The sequence below is a fragment of the Thunnus thynnus genome, chromosome 9 (assembly GCF_963924715.1).
Source record: "Thunnus thynnus chromosome 9, fThuThy2.1, whole genome shotgun sequence".
Classification (NCBI taxonomy): Eukaryota; Metazoa; Chordata; class Actinopteri; order Scombriformes; family Scombridae; genus Thunnus; species Thunnus thynnus.
In genome coordinates this window covers 17,698,369-17,711,593 of record NC_089525.1, presented here as the reverse complement: position 1 = coordinate 17,711,593, position 13,225 = coordinate 17,698,369, and the positions used below count along the sequence as shown (strand labels likewise).

Here is a 13,225-nt window from a genome sequence, read left to right as displayed (position 1 = left end):
ACAAGTAAGAGCAAAATAAGAGCATTAATAAGTAAGACTAGTTAATGGACATAAAATGGAGCAGTATATTGGCTCAAGCCTGAATCCTGCTGGCTGATTCAATAATAAACATTTTACTTGTATGACCCCATTTTTACACTGTGATAACAGACCTTGTGGCGCAACGGTAGCGCGTCTGACTCCAGATCAGAAGGTTGTGTGTTCAAATCACATCAAGGTCATAGGTGATCACCTTCAAATGAGCAGCTGGTTGACCTGAGCATTGTTAATCCTGAAATGAGGAACATTTGCAGTCACTGAGTGTTATGAGTGGTCTATGCATCACTAAATGTAAACCCAATCAAACACTAGTGTTAGATTGGGTTGTTGTGTATTTAAGCTGATGGACATAAAAGGAACCATATCTGGGCTCAGGCTGCAGTGATAAACATTTCACTTGTATGGCATCTTTCTATATTATAGTTTGCGCAATTCTGGTGTGTCTGACTCCAGATAAAGTTTCATATTCAAATTGCGTTAGGGTCAAGCAGTTGTATGATGAAACATTTCTGTCCTGATTGCAGTAGTCTCTTTCAAGATGCTAATGCCCCCATCATAAGGCTCTTGTAATATCATGCATTGACAATGGCAACTCCTTACTGACAGGTCTCTCCGCATTACAGTAAGAGCACAGTGTCTTTGGCCAAAGTCTTCATCAGTGTGTCTCAGTTCAGGCTTGAATCCTGCTGCTGTGATAGATTGTGATAGCCGCACTTGCAGCCACACAGCTGCATTGAAGTTTGTATCCCAGCTGGCACTCACACTTTGGTCTCTTTTACATCTGTAGTTCATTTTTTTCCTCAGTTAGCTAATTTTACATTTCACATTACATACAAATAAATAACAACACATTGGATTTTGTTTCATACATCATACTCATTTTATTTTACAGTTTGGCAGTACATTAGTTTCTATTTGTAGCGCGCACATTTGGTCAAGTTATATGTCATTAGTTTAAGTTGTTCTAATTTTCATTTTTTGAGTTACCAGTGTTGGGGTGCTGCTCCTGGAGGACATCTGGCCAGGCCTGGGCAAAGGATGTGCATCAGGACATGCAATGGTTAAATACAGGAAGTGGCCAATTGGGTCATACCAAGTCCTGAAACCTCACAGGGAGGAACTGTTTATTTCAAGTTTAGTCATATTGTTTGTTTCTCTTTATTGAATGTTTAGTTGGGTATTTTTGGTTTAGTTGATCTTAGTTGAGTTAACCTGTTTTGGGGGGGAATTCTGTTGGGGTTTTTTTGTTTGTCATTTGTCAGTTACCCCTCTTGTGTTATGGTCTGATCAGCCAGTATATATGTTCCCCTTTGTGTACATTTTGAAAGGTCTGTTAGCAGGGTTAAGTTCACTTTTGTTGAGTTCTGTTTATTTGACCTCTTTTATGGGCCCTGAACTTTATTTACATATATTGTCATTTGTACCTTTTTTGCGTTTTTTGGGTAAAATAAAAACCCTCTTTTTTTGAAACCACCTGAGTTTCCTTTGTCTGCCAGCTCGGTCCCTTACATAGATATTGTACTTGTATAGCATGGTTCTAAATTGTCATGACAGATGTCAATAGCAGACCTTGTGGTGCAACGGTAGCACGTCTGACTCCAGATCAGAAGGTTGCGTGTTCAAATCACATCAAGGTCAAAAGTGATCACCTTCAAATGAGCAGCTGGTTGATCTGAGCATTCTTAATCCTTCATGAGCAACATTTGCAGTCACTGTGTGAGTTTCATGAGTGGTCTATGCATCACTGAATGTAAACCCAATCAAACACCAGTGTTAGATTGCACTCTCCACCACCAAATGAGGCAATATACTTTGGAAGAACTAACTATATCCCTCTAGATGAGACTTGGAGAATAAAGGAACCATACCTGGGCTACAGTGATAGACATTTCAGCTGTATGACATCTTTGTATATTATAGTTTGCGCAATTCTGGTGTGTCTGACTCCAGATCAGAAGGTTTCATGTTCAAATTGCATTAGAGTCAAGCAGTTGTATGATGAAACATTTTGTCTCCTGACTGCAGTAGTCTCTTTCAAGATGCTAATGCCCCCATCAAAAAGCTCTTGTAATATTATGCATTGACAATGGCAACTCCTTACTGGCAGGTCTCTCCGCATTAACGTAAGAGCACAGTGTCTTTGGCCAAAGTCTTCATCAGTGTATCTTGGTTTAGGCTTGAATCTTGCTGTAGTGATAGATATTGTACTTGTATAACATGGTTCTAAGTTGCCATAACAGGTTGAGACAGCAGACTCTGTGGCGCAACGGTAGCGCGTCTGACTCCAGATCAGAAGGTTGCGTGTTCAAATCACGTCAGGGTCAAAGGGTTACAACTCTCTGTGACTTACTCTGAGCAACTGAGAGGTCACATTTATTCTGTGATCAAACACATGATCTGTATCCAGATGGCACTGGCCTCCTCCATAATGACAATGCCCCGAACTACAGAGCATAAAGTGTCACTCATTGGTTTGATAAGAGATGTGAATCATGTGCTATGGCTTGGTCATCAAAGCTGAACTCAACACTGATGGCAAGTTTTAGAGCGACATGTGATAGACTGCACCAAATGAGGGAATATATTCTAGAAGAAGAACACCCTGACTGGTACATGGACGTCTTGGGTCAAGGTCTTCCTCTGTGTTTAGTGCCGGAGGCCAAACCAGCATTCAAATGCCAAAATGTTGCAAGGGCAAAATAAGTTTTATAATTGGAATAGTAATGCAAAATTGGAACCACTAACAGCAAAATAAGCGTATTAATAAGTAAGACTAGTTGATGGACATAAAATAGAGCAGTATATTAGCTCAAACCTGAATCCTGCTGGCTGATGCAATAATAAACATTTTACTTGCATTTTTAAAATATCATAACAGACCTTGTGGCGCAACGGTAGCGCGTCTGACTCCAGATCAGAAGGTTGCATGTTCAAATCATGTCAAGGTCAAACAGTTGCACCTGTGACTTCCTTTGAGCAACTGAGAGGCCACATTTATTCTGTGATCAAACACAAGTATCCAGATGGCACTGGCCACCTCAATGCCCCAAATTACAGAGCATAAAGTGTCACTCATTGGTTTGATAAGTGATGTGAATCATGTGCTATGCCCTTCTTGGTCATCAAAGCTGAACTCAACACTGATGGCAAGTTTTAGAGCGACATGTGATAGACTGCACCAAATGAGGGAACATATTCTAGAAGAACACCCTGACTGGTGCATGGACATCTTGGGTCAAGGTCTTCCTCTGTGTTTAGTGCCAGAGGCCAAACCAGCATTCAAATACCAAAATGTTGCAAGGGCAAAATAAGTTTTATAACTGGAATAGTAATGCAAAATTGGAACCACTAACAGCAAAATAAGCGTATTAATAAGTAAGACTAGTTAATGGACATAAAATGGAGCAGTATATTAGCTCAAGCCTGAATCCTGCTGGCTGATGCAATAATAAACATTTTACTTGCATTTTTAACCTGTCCTAACAGACCTTGTGGCGCAACGGTAGCGCGTCTGACTCCAGATCAGAAGGTTGTGTGTTCAAATCACATCAAGGTCATAGGTGATCACCTTCAAATGAGCAGGTGGTTGGCCTGAGCATTGTTAATACTTCATGAGGAGTCACTGTGAGCATTATGAGCAGCATTTTCAGTCACAGTGAGTGAGTTTCATGAGTGGTCTATGCATCACTAAATGTAAACCCAATCAAACACCAGTGTTAGATTGCACTCTCCACCACCAAATGAAGCAATAATACCTTGGAAGAAGTAAGTTCATCCCTCTAGAATAGACATGGAGAATATATACTTGAGTGCTCTGAGGCTTGTTGTGGCTGAACCTGTTAATAACACACTTGATTGTTTTCTCCTTTATTGTGTCACCCATCTGCATATATGGTTGTGTATTTAAGCTGATGGACATAAAGGAACCATATCTGGGCTACAGTGATAGACATTTCAGCTGTATGGCATCTTTCTATATTATAGTTTGCACAATTCTGGTGTGTCTGACTCCAGATAAGAAGGTTTCATGTTCAAATTGCATTAGAGTCAAGCAGTTGTATGATGAAACATTTTGTCTCCTGACTGCAGTAGTCTCTTTCAAGATGCTAATGCCCCCATCAAAAGGCTCTTGTAATATCATGCATTGACAATGGCAACTCCTTACTGGCAGGTCTCTCCACATTAACGTAAGAGCACAGTGTCTTTGGCCAAAGTCTTCATCAGTGTATCTTGGTTCAGGCTTGAATCCTGCTGCAGTGATAGATATTGTACTTGTATAACATGGTTCTAAGTTGGTTCTAAGTTGTCATAACAGTGTGAGACAGCAGACTCTGTGGCGCAACGGTAGCGTGTCTGACTCCAGATCAGAAGGTTGCGTGTTCAAATCACGTCAGGGTCAAAGGGTTACAACTCTCTGTGACTTACTCTGAGCAACTGAGAGGTCACATTTATTCTGTGATCAAACACATGATCTGTATCCAGATGGCACTGGCCTCCTCCATAATGACAATGCCCCAAATTACAGAGCATAAAGTGTCACTCATTGGTTTGATAAGTGATGTGAATCATGTGCTATGGCTTGGTCATCAAAGCTGAACTCAACACTGATGGCAAGTTTTAAAGCGATAGACTGCACCAAATGAGGGAATATATTCTAGAAGAAGAACACCCTGACTGGTACATGGACATCTTGGGTCAAGGTCTTCCTCTGTGTTTAGTGCCGGAGGCCAAACCAGCATTCAAATGCCAAAATGTTGCAAGGGCAAAATAAGTTTTATAACTGGAATAGTAATGCAAAATTGGAACCACTAACAGCAAAATAAGCGTATTAATAAGTAAGACTAGTTGATGGACATAAAATGGAGCAGTATATTAGCTCAAACCTGAATCCTGCTGGCTGATGCAATAATAAACATTTTACTTGCATTTTTAAAATATCATGACAGACCTTGTGGCGCAACGGTAGCACGTCTGACTCCAGATCAGAAGGTTGCATGTTCAAATCATGTCAAGGTCAAACAGTTGCACCTGTGACTTCCTTTGAGCAACTGAGAGGCCACATTTATTCTGTGATCAAACACATGTATCCAGATGACAATGCCCCAAATTACAGAGCATAAAGTGTCACTCATTGGTTTGATAAGTGATGTGAATCATGTGCTATGGCCTTCTTGGTCATCAAAGCTGAACTGAACACTGGTGGCAAGTTTTAGAGCGACATGTCATAGGGTACATCTCAAGTCTTTTATTTGATCTTTCCTTGCTCCTCGCTCCTCGCCTGAACCGGAAGTTGTTCCTGGTGCACCGTTTTGATAAGCGTCCCAAATCACTTGCTTCTGCTTCGAGGAGCGCGGATCGAGGATTGAGGAGGGATCACCTTGACTGGCACATGGACGTCTTGGGTCAAGATCTTCCTCTGTGTTTAGTGCCAGATGCCAAACCAGCATTCAAACAACAAAATGTTGCAAGGGCAAAATAAGTTTTATAACTGGAATAGTAATGCAAAATTAGAACCAGTAACAGCACAATAAGCGTATTAATAAGTAAGACTAGTTAATGGACATAAAATGGAGCATTATATTAGCTCAAGCCTGAATCCTGCTGGCTGATGCAATAATAAACATTTTACTTGCATTTTTAAACTGTCCTAACAGACCTTGTGGCGCAACGGTAGCGCGTCTGACTCCAGATCAGAAGGTTGTGTGTTCAAATCACATCAAGGTCATAGGTGATCACCTTCAAATGAGCAGGTAGTTGACCTGAGTGTTGTTAAATCTTCATGAGCAACATTTACAGCCACTGTGAGTGAGTTTGATGAGAATGGGTGATCTATGCAATCACTAAATGTAGACCCACTTGTATGGCATCCAGATAAGAAGGTTTCATGTTCAAATTGCATTGGAGTTGAGCAGCTGTATGATGAAACATTTCTGTCCTGACTGCAGTAGTTTCTGGCAGATCTCCCCACATTAAGATTCAAACCTCTGCAGATGATACAGAACACGGCAGCGCGGCTGGTCTTCAACCAGCCCAAAACAGCACGTCACCCTGCTACTCATATCCCTCCACTGGCTCCCAGTTGCTGCCTGAATCAGATTTAAAACCTTGATGCTCGCTTACAAAACAGCAAGTAAAACAGCTCCTGCCTACCTGAACTCCCTCATTCAGGTCTACACCCGCTCACTATGCCCTGCCAATGAAAGGCACCTGGTACAATGACCACCACAGGGCCTTAAGTCACTAGCTAGACTCTTCTCTTGAATTGCGCAAACTATAATATACAAAGATGCCATACAAATGAAATGTCTATCACTGTAGCCCAGATACGGTTCCTTTATGTCCATCAGCTTAGTTATACAACAACCATATATATGCAGACGAGTGAAACAGTAAAGGAGAAAACAATCAAGTATGTTATTAACACGACAAGCCTCCACAAAAGACTCAGAGCACTTCGGTATATATTCTCCACGTCTCCAAAACTCTTCTAGAAGGATGAAGTCAGTTCTTCCAAAGTATATTGCCTCATTTGGTGTTTAGATGGTGGTGGACAGTGCAGTCTGACACTGGTCTAAAAAGTACCATAGACATTTGATTGGATTTACATTTACTGATTGCATAGACCACTCATAGTACTCACAATGACTGCAAATGTTGCTCATGAAGCATTAACAATGCTCAGGCCAACCACCTGCTCATTGGAAGGTGATCACCTGTGACCTTGACGTGATTTGAACACGCAACCTTCTGATCTGGAGTCAGATGCGCTACCGTTGCGCCACAAGGTCTGTTATGACAGTTTAAAAATGGGATCATACAAATAAAATGTTTTTTATTGCATCAGCCAGCAGGATTCAGGCTTGAGCTAATACACCGCTCCATTTTATGTCCATTATGTAGTCTTACTTATTAATATGTTTATTGTGGTGTTACTGGTTCCAATTTTGCATTACTATTCCAGTTATAAAACTTATTTTGCCTTTGCAACATTATGTTACTTTAACGCTGGTTTGGCATCCGACATTAAACACAGAGGAGGACTTTGACCCAGACATTCATGTGCCAGTCAGGGCGTTCTTCTTACAGAAGATATTCCCTCCTTTGGTGCAGTCTATGACATGTCACTCTAAAACTTGCCATCAGTGTTGAGTTTAGCTTTGATAATGGAGAAGGCCATAGCACATGATTCACATCACTTATCAAACCACTGAGTGACACCTCATGCTTTGTGATTTGGAGCATTGTCATTCTGGAGGAGGTCAGTGCCATCAGGATACATGTGTTTGAAATTCACTGCCTGTTGGTACCTACATCCTATCAGACTTGAACTTAGCTTCATGGCACTTACTCACGCTCTCTCTTGACTAGATCCTTACTTGTGTTGTATTAACTTTCAGATGTACGTCGCGTTGGATAAAAGCAACTGCCAAATGAAATTGTGACATTGTAAGATAATGAAAATAATGTAAATCATATGTTTTGGCCTTTGCTGTCACTAGATCTCAGCTATACTGAACACCTATGATAAATTTTGGGGTGACATGTTAAGCACAGCACTCTCCATCACCATTGTCAAAACATCAAATGAGGAAATATCTTCTGCATGAAGAGCACAGTGTCTTTTGCCAAAGTCTTCATCAGTGTATCTCAGTTCAGGCTTGAATCCTGCTGCAACAGTTGTCAACAGCAGACCTTGTGGCGCAATGGTAGCGCGTCTGACTCCAGATCAGAAGGTTGCGTGTTCAAATCACGTCAAGGTCACAAGTGATCACCTTCAAATGAGTAGGTGGTTGGCCTGAGCATTGTTAATACTTCATGAGGAACATTTGCAGTCACCATGAGTTTGATGAGTTGTCTATGCATCACTAAATGTAAACTCAAATCAGGCAATATTCTCCTCTACCATCATCAAAACACCATGTGAGAAAATATCTTTGTGCAAAGAACATATGTCTCGGGCCAAGGCCTTCATCAGTGTATCTTGATTTGGCCACTTGTATAGCATCCATCTAAGATACCATTAGCAGACCATCTTGTGGTGCAATGGTAGCATGTCTGACTCTAGATCAGAAGAGTCAAACTTGACATCAAGGTCAAACTTTCTGTAGTTTCCATGAGTGACCAGATGGTTAACAAGACACCTATTTAACAGCAGCAAGTCCTCAAGTTTTACAAACATATAATGTGCAACGCATGTATAGTTGTGATCCTCTGATGTAGAGAGTGGGACAGATACACAAGAAGCCACTGATATATTTATAAGCTGATCCATCTTACCTGAGAGTCATTCACCAGCAGCTGTCCATCATTAACTGATTAGGCTCTGATTGGTCGGGGCTGCTTTTCAACCTGCCTCACAAAGGGGTTTAGGAAAGGAGGTTAAATAAAGGTGCATCAGGGAATGCTGCACTCTCAGGGCCTTGTCCAGGGCTCTGTAGTTATATTTGAATAGGTCTCTATATAGTGCTGGAATCTCTTGAAGGACTCCTGACGCTGCAGAGTGGAGTCCTGCAGTTGCTGTGATGATGTTGTGTCTTTGACATCACTGGTGCTCTGATCCAAGCTGCTCTGAGTGCTGAGATAATTGTGTTTGCATCACTGAGCAGCTGCTGTCAGGTGTCTGCATCAGCTTTAGCATGGGTTTGCCTCTGAATATTTTCAGCTGTTCCTCGAGCTGCTGCACTTCCTGTTGAAGCCTGGTCTCTCGTTCTCACTCAGCCTGCTGCAGCACATATAAACGCTCACAAGGTAACAATTCAAGTGCTTTTTTGGATCTACATCAACTATTAGTGGCAGGTCTTGTTTCTAAATGAATTAAACAAATTCTTTATCTATGGTAGGAGTTTCATTGGAAACTGCTAATAATTCTCTTAATTCCTCTACTCAGACATCAACTGGGCTGTTGCACCTCCCAGTATCTGCTCTGTGGGTGAGGAGATATCAGGTGGCACTCGTGGCATTGGCTTCAATAGACCTCAGAAAGTGAGTCCACCTGGACCAACCAGTATCCTTGAGCCACAGTCATTTCAGCAGCAACAAGCAAGGAATGACAACTGGCATGACATTCACTACATCAGATACCACGTCTCCAATAACCCCAGTCCTGCACAGAAGACTGAGACCTTTGCAGTCCCCCAGAGCTTTGAGGACCCCAGGCCACCTGTGATGGCTCCCTATGGACAAGGTGGTGCAACAGGTGGCGTATCTGCTCCTTCTCATGGCAGCTTCATGCAGCACTGGCAGCGGTATGAAGTACCAATTTATAGCCAAACTGGTGGATACAACCTGAGCAAGGTAAGCTAGACAGTAAGACAACAATATTAAGCCTTATTGTTACTTGTACTAATGTTGCTCTTTCCTGTCTTTCAGGGCCATGGGTACTAAGTGGTGGATCTCATCAGCATGAGCAAAGCTCTCTGAATTCAATAAAGATCTTGTCGAATACTCTGGCTTAAGACTACTGTTACCCTTCAGAGGGCAGCAAGCATTTTACAAAACTAAATGTTTACTGGTCAAAATGGAAAGGAAGTTACATTCTGGAAAACTGTCTTGGTGGTCCCTTTTTTTGCATATTAAAACTTACTCAGGCTTGTAAATAAGAGTTGTATAAGAACATGCAGTTTATAAATTACTCGGTGTACAGTATACAACATGGGGCTTGAGGTTGTGCTTGAAACTAAAACTCTTTTGAGATACAACACTTGTATGTCAAAGAAGCTGAATTTCAATGTCACCTTAACATTGCAATATGGAATGCTAAATATGTAGCTTTGCATGTTGTAGTTCACCAAACTACATGGTGCAGACTTCTCTGAAGCATGAATTTTGTAGTTACCAGTGAGCTCTTAGCTTGAACCATTAGCGGTGGGCCAAAACACAGCTTAGATTTATGGACTGATCTGACACTGCCCTCTCCACCACAATGGAAATATCTGGGGCCAAAAACTTCATTTTGAATGTCAAACATCAAATCACACAGGTATCAGCAAATTGTTGCAAGGGCAAACTGGGAAATAACTAAAAATTAGATATAGAAAATGATATTTTATTATACCAGTAAATAATTGCAGATCTGAGGATGCAATGAGGGAATATTTTACTCCAAATCAGATGGTTGTTTAAATCACATCAGAGTCAAACTCTTACCTAATGTATTACCTTAAGTGACTAGGTTATTGACAGAAAATGGAGTTGAAGCTTTCTCAATGTTGTTCCTGACTAGAAAATTTGCCACACAACAGATGCTTCCATACAAACAGATGATACTATCATGCTATGTTGCCCTCTGTGACTTGGATGATTTATAGATTTTGGATCAAAAAAACTGCAAAGGGCGGAACTCAGAGCAGCAGAGAGAAAATGGCATAAATCCAGAGAGCCCATTGACCTCAGTGACTATCAGGGTCTCCTAGCCTCATTCTCCTCCAGTTTAAAAACTGTTAAGGCCATTTACTATCAGAACAAGATCTGTGGTGCCACAGACGCGTGGAAAATGTTCTCTGCTTTTAACTCACTCCTCAATCCGCCTCCTCCTCTGCCCTCCACTCTGCCCACTGCAGACATGTTCGCCTAATTTTTTACTGATAAGGTCTCTGCCATCAGTAACCAGTTCTCTGAGCCTGACCAACTCAGCCTGCAGCTGCCAGCTGATAGGGCCACACTCTCCTCATTCTCCCCTCTGACCGAGGAGGAAGTCTCCAAACTTTTGCTTGGCTCTCGTCCCACTACCTGTCCACTGGACCTTATACCATCCAACCTTTTACAGACCATTTCCCGTACACTTAACCCCACAGTCACGCACATCATCAACTCCTCACTCCGTTTTCCCCCGCCACATTTAAGCAAGCTCAAGTCACCCTGCTGCTCAAAAACCAACACTCAACCCAGCCCAGGTACTTGAGTGCACAGTCTTGAAACAAGTCTCTGAATTCCTTTCTGAGAACAACCTGTATGACCCGAATCAGTCTGGCTTTAAGCGGGGGCACTCTACCAAGACTGCACTCCTATCAGTTATGGAATCACTACGCACAGCCAGAGCTGCTGGTCAGTCCTCAGCCCTTTTGCTGCTTGATCTGTCAGCTGCCTTTGACACATTTAACCACCAAATCCTCCTTTCCACACTCACTGAGCTTGGTATCTAAGGATCTGCCCTCTGCTGGTTCATGTCCGACCTCTCAGAGAGATATTTTAGAGTATCTTGGAGGGGAGAAGTGTCCAAACCGCACGGCTTATCCACAGGGGTTCCCCAAGGGTTAATGCTCAGTCCCCTTCTTTTCTCAATATACAACACCTCACTTGGCGTAATCATCTGCTCCCATGGTTTCTCATACCATTGCTATGCTGACGATACCCAACTCTTCCAGTTGTTCCCACCGAAAGACCACACAGTCTCACTTCGGATCTCGTCATGCCTTGCCGATATATCGGCATGGATGAAAGAACGCCACCAACTCAACCTTCGAGCTCCTTGTCATCCCAGGCAGTCCCTTTATATAACAAAACATCAGTGTCCAGCTTGAATCAACCCAGCATGCAGCACAACTCCTGGTACAGGCTCTTGTAATATCACGTATTGACTACTGCAACTCCTTACTGGCAGGCCTTCCCACATGTGTGTCCAGAATGCAGCGACACAGCTGGTCTTCAATCAGCCCAAAACAGCACATCACCCCGCTGCTCATATCCCTCCGCTGGCTCCCAGTTGCTGTCCGCATCAAATTCAAAACCCTGACACTCACTTACAAAACTCCCTTAGGTCTATGCTCCGTCATGCTCAGTGCGCTCTGCCAATGAAAGGCGCCTGATACCACCACCACAACAGGGCCCTAAGTCACTAGCTAGACTCTTCTCTTCTGTAGTTCCCTGGTGGTGGAACGAGTTACCAAACTCTGTTTGATCCACAGTCCCTCTCAATCTTTAAGAAAAGACTAAAGACCTAGCTTCTTTCACGAACACCTCTGCACTTGATGGACTTAAGGAAGATAAAAATCAAAAATACAAAAAAATAAAAAATAAAAAAATTGCTTCTAAGCAATCTGTGCACTCTATGCATTGCCTCTGTGCACCACATCTACATCCAATCGGAGTCAAACTTAGCTTTATAGCGCTTACTCTCGTTGTTCTCTCTAGATCCCTGTTTGTGTTTTGTCAGCTCTCAGATGTACGTCGCTTTGGATAAAAGCATCTGCCAAATGAAATTGTGAGATTGTAAGATTGTAAAAATGCCATCCACCTAAAACACTTTTACAGGTTGAGACAGCAGACTCTGTGGCGCAACGGTAGCGCGTCTGACTCCAGATCAGAAGGTTGCGTGTTCAAATCACGTCAGGGTCAAACGGTTACAACTGTCTGTGACTTACTCTGAGCAACTGAGAGGTCACATTTATTCTGTGATCAAACACATGTATCCAGATGGCACTGACCTCCTCCAAGATGACAATGCCCCAAATTATGGAGCATAAAGTGTCACTCATTGGTTTGATAAGTGATGTGAATCATGTGCTATGACCTTCTCTGTCATCAAAGCTGAACTGAACACTGGTGGCGAGTTTTGAAGTGACATGTCATAGACTGCACCAAATGAGGGAATATCTTCTCGAAGAAGAACGCCCTGAGTGGCACATGGACGTCTTGGGTCAAGGTCTTCCTCCATGTGTTTAATGCCAGATGCCGAACCAGCATTCAAATAACAAAATGTTGCAAGGGCAAAATAAGTTGTATAATTGGAATAATAATGCAAAATTAGAACCAGTAATGGAAAATATGAGCATTACTAATTAACACCAGGTAATAGACATAAAACAGAGCAGTATATTGGCTCAAGCTTGAATCCTGCTGGCTGATACAATAATAGACCTTTTACTTGTATGACCTCCTTTTTAAACTGTGACCAACAGACCTTGTGGTGCAATGGTAGCGCGTCTGACTCCAGATCAGAGGGTTGCATGTTCAAATCACATCAAGGTCACAGATGGCCACTTTCATATGAACAGGTGGAGGGCTTAAGCATTGTTAATCTTTCAAGAGGACTGTTTACAGTCAAGCTGAGGGAGTGCAATCAGGTATAGGTATTCTGAGAAGTTACCTTTACTCTGTGGTTTGGTAGTGCTGTCTCCCAGGATGACAATACCATTATCCCCTGGGCACTGAGTGATCTTTGCAATCACTAAATGTAAACCCAATCAAA

General features: G+C 42.3%; 1 long non-coding RNA gene and 11 other non-coding genes across 12 annotated transcripts; 11 read left to right on the top strand and 1 right to left on the bottom strand.

Moving 5' to 3' along the window:
• The first annotated feature begins 149 nt into the window (after positions 1-149).
• On the top strand, positions 150-221 carry trnaw-cca (transfer RNA tryptophan (anticodon CCA)). The gene has a single exon. It is a non-coding gene; the product is annotated as a tRNA-Trp (tRNA).
• A 1,384-nt stretch (positions 222-1,605) lies between these two features.
• trnaw-cca (transfer RNA tryptophan (anticodon CCA)) lies at positions 1,606-1,677 on the top strand. The gene has a single exon. It is a non-coding gene; the product is annotated as a tRNA-Trp (tRNA).
• A 614-nt stretch (positions 1,678-2,291) lies between these two features.
• Positions 2,292-2,363, top strand: trnaw-cca (transfer RNA tryptophan (anticodon CCA)). The gene has a single exon. It is a non-coding gene; the product is annotated as a tRNA-Trp (tRNA).
• Positions 2,364-2,916: 553 nt separating this feature from the next.
• On the top strand, positions 2,917-2,988 carry trnaw-cca (transfer RNA tryptophan (anticodon CCA)). The gene has a single exon. It is a non-coding gene; the product is annotated as a tRNA-Trp (tRNA).
• A 536-nt stretch (positions 2,989-3,524) lies between these two features.
• trnaw-cca (transfer RNA tryptophan (anticodon CCA)) lies at positions 3,525-3,596 on the top strand. Its single transcript has one exon. It is a non-coding gene; the product is annotated as a tRNA-Trp (tRNA).
• Positions 3,597-4,366: 770 nt separating this feature from the next.
• trnaw-cca (transfer RNA tryptophan (anticodon CCA)) lies at positions 4,367-4,438 on the top strand. Its single transcript has one exon. It is a non-coding gene; the product is annotated as a tRNA-Trp (tRNA).
• Positions 4,439-4,984: 546 nt separating this feature from the next.
• Positions 4,985-5,056, top strand: trnaw-cca (transfer RNA tryptophan (anticodon CCA)). The gene has a single exon. It is a non-coding gene; the product is annotated as a tRNA-Trp (tRNA).
• Positions 5,057-5,692: 636 nt separating this feature from the next.
• trnaw-cca (transfer RNA tryptophan (anticodon CCA)) lies at positions 5,693-5,764 on the top strand. Its single transcript has one exon. It is a non-coding gene; the product is annotated as a tRNA-Trp (tRNA).
• Positions 5,765-6,755: 991 nt separating this feature from the next.
• Positions 6,756-6,827, bottom strand: trnaw-cca (transfer RNA tryptophan (anticodon CCA)). The gene has a single exon. It is a non-coding gene; the product is annotated as a tRNA-Trp (tRNA).
• A 901-nt stretch (positions 6,828-7,728) lies between these two features.
• On the top strand, positions 7,729-7,800 carry trnaw-cca (transfer RNA tryptophan (anticodon CCA)). The gene has a single exon. It is a non-coding gene; the product is annotated as a tRNA-Trp (tRNA).
• A 622-nt stretch (positions 7,801-8,422) lies between these two features.
• On the top strand, positions 8,423-9,483 carry LOC137188774 (uncharacterized). Its single transcript, XR_010929512.1, has 3 exons — positions 8,423-8,787; positions 8,927-9,333; positions 9,409-9,483. It is a non-coding gene; the product is annotated as an uncharacterized lncRNA (long non-coding RNA).
• A 2,817-nt stretch (positions 9,484-12,300) lies between these two features.
• On the top strand, positions 12,301-12,372 carry trnaw-cca (transfer RNA tryptophan (anticodon CCA)). Its single transcript has one exon. It is a non-coding gene; the product is annotated as a tRNA-Trp (tRNA).
• The last annotated feature ends 853 nt before the right edge of the window (positions 12,373-13,225 follow it).